This window comes from Tenrec ecaudatus, chromosome X (genome assembly GCF_050624435.1).
Source record: "Tenrec ecaudatus isolate mTenEca1 chromosome X, mTenEca1.hap1, whole genome shotgun sequence".
In the NCBI taxonomy this organism is placed as follows: domain Eukaryota; kingdom Metazoa; phylum Chordata; class Mammalia; order Afrosoricida; family Tenrecidae; genus Tenrec; species Tenrec ecaudatus.
Window position 1 is genome coordinate 148431600 of NC_134548.1, and position 6352 is coordinate 148437951.

The window sequence follows — 6352 nt, forward strand, 5'->3', positions numbered from 1 at the left end:
ACATGATTTGTACACCCAATGACAAGACTGTGTTGACCACAAGGAAGCCATGGGCAGGGTCAAGAACAGCGAAAGGGAAGGCATAGGCTATTGAGGAGGGGAGGTGAAAGGTTAGTGGGAGGTAGGAAAGGACCACGTGTATGGAGGGCTTAACGGGACATTGTTGTTGATTTCATTTCTTGAGATGGGCTGTGTAAATATATACAGTGTGCTTCCTTAAAAATAATAAAACTCTCCCACAAAAATCTCTCCAAATCCCTTATCCTTGAAACCTTGGGTCTGAGTGGCTTAAAAAAAATCAAGGAAAAGTAAAATGGAAATGGACTTGAAGTCTTGAGTGACAAAAGTTCATCAACAAACAAACACCTCTTCTTTTCTTCCTAACAAGAGTACAAGGCCTTTTTAAAAAAAATACTAATTGGTATATCGGATAGAAGAGCTTGTGTGGTGCAGTTAAAGCACTCAGTTACTAACTGAACCTTTGTGCAGTTGAGTCCACCCAGAAGGACTGCAGAAGAAAGGCCTGACAGTCCACATCTCCCCCAAATCAGCCACTGAAATGCCTTGCGGTGCACAGTTCCCCTGTGACACACATGGTGTATGTAGTATCAACTCAACAACAACCGGTGTCCAGATCCCGCTAAGGGCTTGCTACCCAGAAGACATAAAGAACTCCTCTAATGTAAACAACACAAAGACAAGGAGCTCAGTTTAAAATAGGCAGAAATCATCTTTCTTCATGTTTTGAATATTAGTCAATCGATAACATTTTCTCGTGGCCGAATTGCTCAAACAGTTCTTTCGATGAGAAAAGCCGTACGTTTTGCATGGTGCTTTTGCTCGGCCATCACTTCCTTATATCGCACAACGGATTTCCCATTGCCGTAAAAAAGCAATAATAAAGGGTACTGAAGGCTGGACCCTTGTGTGTTTTCTGCATTTCAGAGACCAGAACTCCTGAAGAGGCCACAAGAGCCATCAGTGCCTTGACGGGCCCGGGATGTCCTTTTGCGATGGAGGTTTGCTTTTACCTACAGGATGAATGGTTCAGCAAAGAAGAGTCTGGTCATCGAACTGCCTGTCGCTATGCCATCAGCACCCGAAGTTTTCAGCCTGGGCATCGCGCAGATGATACAGTCCCTCGCTTTCTGGCCCTGGAACAGGGACAACCTTGTGGTGGATTTCATCAAGGAGAAGAGGGAAGGGGGAGCACGTACCAGCCGTACCAGGATTGCTTGAATGAAAAGCCCATGCACACGGAGAGAAATCGACTGTTCTCTCTTCAGGAATCTGGGCAGGGTCACAGTCGTATATTTTCAAAGTTATCGCCATGTTCAGAATGAGATTCTCAAGGAACCGTTATGAGGGGGAGCTTTGATGACCAAATCTCTCCGGCCCAGTTCTCTTTGGTGTTTTCCATTGAGCTTTTGACAGAGGATTTACAATGGTTGCAAGCTAGGGATGAGGGGAGCCTCTATTTTCCAATTTGCAATAATAGTGTGTGGTGTTTATTTATGAATTTCTCCATGCCACCTAGTGTTTATATAAAGAAACACCAGAGACTGAAGAACCAAAACAAACACAATCTAATAGGTCTGTAGTTCATCGTAGAACTCCCTAGATCAATGGTTCTCAACCTGTGGGTCACAACCCCTTTGGGGATCACATTCAAACGCCCTTTTACAGGGGTTGCCAAAGACCATCGGAAAACACATTTCCGATGGCCTTGCGAACAGAGACCCTGCTCCTTTATCCATCTCCAGGCAGGTCCGCACACATGCAGATACATCCACCTACAAGTTCCCTGTGTGAAGACTGTTACCTATGCGACATCATGCTTCAAGACAAAATTTCATTTATTTGTATTTAGAGATAAATATATCACAATATATAATTATATATTGTTTGGGGATTAATCACTATGCTTTAATTATGTTCAATTTGTGACAATGAAAATACATCCGGCACCCCTCTCCCCCTCAGAAGAATGCACTTCAGAGGACAGCACTGGGGCTACAGCTTGGGGAGATGGGCGCATCGAATTAGAGTACATGGGAGAAACTGAAAGGGATGGAGAGGGAGGAGAGGACATCCTGGCCCACCAAGCCCCAAGGACGATGTTCCTGCTCAGAGCAGACAATGCACAGGGAGAACCATAGGGCCATCCCCACCACGAAATGAGTCCCTCACTGAACCGTGACACTGTGGGGGACAGCACTGAAGACACAGGGCGGGAATAATGCATGGTCAGGTCACATCATGCTGGGGCAAGGCACTGAGGACATGCTGCAGAGCAGCATGGGACAAATTGATGAAACCCCAGAGAATACAAAAAATAGACGGGAGACAGAATGTGGCACCCCATCAAACTTAACTGGAAAACATTCGTAAAAGCCAAAAAATAGACCTTGAACTATTTTATAGGCTTTTCCATTTGTGTTAGTGGCTTTCTTTTTGTTATTGTTACTTTGGTTTTTGCTGCTATTGTTTTGTTGGTTTTGACTTCCTCCGTTGTTTTATTTGGCTTTGCCTGGATTTCGCAATTATTAATGAATCTGCGGGATAAATAAATTGGAGGTGGAAAGAATGAGACTAATGGTTCAGGGGCAATATGAGAGAAGGGGAGGGGGAAGGAGGGGGAGGACCAACCCAGGGGCAAGGGACCACGTGAATTAAATCAATGGAAAGAATGTCGTAGGACGCCTGTGGGGCTTAATCAAGGGAATGTAGCAGTGAGGAATCACGAAACTCGAGTGAAGGCCGAACAGATGGTGGGACAAGAGGGAAGTAACAAGGAAATAGAGGAAAGAACCAGGAGGCAAAGGACATTTATAGAGATCTAAATACAGGCATGTACATATGTAAATATATATGTGTATATGTGTGTGTGTGTGTGTGTAATGAGAGGGGAATATAAATATGTACATATATATGTTAAGAATTAGGGTTGGAGATGGACATTGGGCCTCAACTCAAGTACTCCCTCAACACAAGAATACTTTGTTCTAACAATGCGGCATTCTGTGATGCTCACCTTCCCGACACGATCACTGAAGACAAAATGGGTGTATAAGCTAATGTGGTGAAGAAAGCTGATGGTGCTTGGCTATCAAAAGATATAGTGTGTGGGGTCTTAAAGGCTTGAAGATAAACCAGTGGCCATCTAGCTGAGAAGCAACAAAGCCCACATGGAAGAAGCATACCAGGAGCCTGTGTGATCATGAGGTGTCAAGGAGATTAGGTATCAGGCATCTAAGACCCAGAATAAAACCATACCCAAGGTGAATGTGTGGGGGCATGTAGTGAAGACACAAAGCCCATCTGTACACAATTGGACATCCCCTCACAGAAGGGTCACAAGGAAGAGATGAGCCAGTCAGGGTACAGTATAGCACCAATGAAACACACAACTTTCCTCTAGTTCTTTAATGCTTCCTTCCTCCCACCATCCTGACCTCAATTCTACCTTACAAATCATATTAGACCAGAACATGCACACTGCTACAGATAAGAGCCTGCAACACAGGGAATCCAGGATAGATAAACCCCTCAGGGCCAACAACGGAGTAGAGATACCAGGAGGATTAAGGGAGGTTGGGGGAGGGGGAATCAGTCACAAGGGTCAATTCCTAGGGGAGTGAATAACGGAAAAGTGGATGAGGGGTGACGGTGGATGATATAAGATAGGGAAAAATAATCTATAACTTATCAAGGGGTTGTGAGGGAGGGCAGGCAGGGGAGGGAGGGGGAAGAAATGGGGAGCTGGTATCAGGGGCTCAAGTGGGAAGAGAATGCTTTGAAAATGATAATGGCAGCATATGTGCAAATGTGCTTGACACACTGGATGAATGCATGGATTGTGATCAGAGATGTAAGAGCCCCCGATAAAAGCATTTTTTAAAGTACACAGTAAATATATACATACATACAAAAAATAAAATACATCCTGCAGATCAGATCTTTACATGATGATTCATAACAGTAGCAAAATGACAGTGATGAAGTAGCAATGAAAATAATTGTATGGAGTCCCGCCGAGGTGGCCACTGTGGTAGGAGGAAGAGGAGGTGTTGGACCCGCTGGCACGTTGCCGCTAAACCTTGCAACCTTATCTCAGCTCAAGATGAACTATATCCCCGGCACCGCCAGCCTCATCGAAGACATCGACAAAAAGCACTTGGTCCTGCTTCGAGATGGAAGGACACTTATAGGCTTTTTAAGAAGCATTGATCATTTTGCTAACTTAGTGCTCCATCAGACTGTGGAGCGTATTCATGTGGAAAAAAATACGGTGATATTCCTCGAGGGATTTTTGTGGTCAGAGGAGAAAATGTGGTCCTACTAGGAGAAATAGACTTGGAAAAGGAGAGTGACATGCCCATCCAGCAGGTGTCTATTGAAGAGACCCTGGAGGAGCAAAGGGTGGAGCAGCAGACCAAGCTGGAGGCAGACACGCTGGAAGCTCAGGCGCCGAAGGGTCGAGGTCTCTCCATTCCTGGAGCAGCTACTCTGGATGAGTATTGAGTCTTTGCTCAAGGCCAGGAGCATGCACTATCACTGAAATGAAAGTGACATCCTGGTCACCTTTCACCAGAGACTGCTGAATTTTGAAAAATCCTTTTTAGTTTAAATTTTTTTACTGATGCAACCTGACGAAATCATGCGGCATTTTTGTTTTGTTTTTTTTTAATAACAAAATCATTGTGAAGAGACAGTCACATGGACTCCTTTCTCACATCACTGTGAAGCCAGCAGACACTTCTTTATGTTGCTTCCCTGATTCCACGTTAGGCTTTATAAGGGACATTCTTCACTTGTAAATAAAATGTGAATCTCAAAAAAAAAAAAATAATTGTATGGTTGGGGTCACCACAACATGAGGAACTGTATGAAAGGATCGCAGCATTAAGGTTGAGAAGCGCTGCTCTATCAGGTTTCAGAAAGTCTTAACAGGAGTACGTGGCCTCATCTTTCTCCGAAGGAGCAATTGGTGGGCTTGAACCACTGACCTTTCAGTTAGCACTTCAACTCTTTTTTTAAATCATTTTATTGGAGGCTCATACAACTCTTATCACATCCATTGTGTCAAGCACATGTGTACATTTGTTGCCATCATCAATCTCAAAACATTTCCTTTCTACTTGGGCCCTTGATATCAGCTCATCGTTTTTCCCCTCCCTCTCCAGCCCCTACGTCGCTCATGAACCCTTGATAATTTATAAAATATTATTATTTTGTCATGTCTTCAGCTCTTAACCCAGAGTGCCACCAGGGCTCCTGAGATGGATGAGTGCGCAGTACCCGTTGGCTTTTCAGGATACTTTGCGTAGGACGTTGTCACCCAGTGCCACATCCCAGCTGATGAAAGCACTGCAGGGTCTTCATCCTTTCCCAGTTCCACATGAACCCACATGACGAAACTCTTCTCCCTGAGGAAAACAAGGGAGGTGTGTTTCCTTCTACAGGACACTCCTGCAGCAACGAGCCCGACAGTGTTGTGGGGGGAAGGGACGTTCCCGACCTTTCTTCTACACTCCAGCCTGCTGCGAGGCCAGGCCACCCTTGTCTACCAGGCAGTGTTTCACAAAAGCCTCTCTGGGACTTCCAACTTGACACTTTCTTTAGTTTTTAGTTTTTGGTTTTTTTTTAAGTATCTCTAAGATGTGTGGCAAGAAAACCAGGAGAGGCTTGAAACCCATTCAGAATGCCTGTGGACCTTGGCAGTGGCCGCGGTGTGCAGCAGGAAGCAGCAGGCTTTGAGAAAGCTCAAGAACGACAGGGCCTGCGTTCGCTTTGGCAGAGCCCAGTTCTTGCAGCTCACCGGATTCTAGCTGAAAGATCTGGATCCAAATTTCCTCCTCTGCCCTAGCCCCTCCACAGACAACAAACCCAAACAAGCCAGTGGCCAGGACGCCAGCAACAACAAAGCTGGTCTTTTTCCAGGCCCGGGGTTGCGCAGTGTGGCCTACCTCTGCATTTACCGAGGAGAGCAAGTCATTGTGATTCTGCCAAACATATGCAGGATATTCAATATAACAGGGCTGATTTCTTTTGTCCTTCAGGTCAGCAGACTCAACCTGGTCTCCATGGGTCTTCTTTGTGTAAGAAGGATTCTGGAACAATATGGCCACCATCTCTTTAGGGCTGAAGTCTCTTTCTGATCCCCTTTGGCAAATGTAAGGTTTCTAGGTAACACAAATGCTCACACATCGGTTGGTACTTTGAACTCACCCAGTGACACTGCATTTTAAAAAGGCCTGACAATCTGCTTCTATAAAGCTCACAATCCCAAATAACCTCGATGCAGCAGTTCGGCTCTGCCACACACGGGATCACGAGTCGGAATCAAATC

At 45.2% G+C, this 6352-nt stretch overlaps 1 pseudogene; it reads left to right on the top strand.

Annotated features, from left to right (window-relative positions):
- The first annotated feature begins 4033 nt into the window (after positions 1-4033).
- LOC142434307 (U6 snRNA-associated Sm-like protein LSm1 pseudogene) lies at positions 4034-4524 on the top strand (annotated as a pseudogene).
- The last annotated feature ends 1828 nt before the right edge of the window (positions 4525-6352 follow it).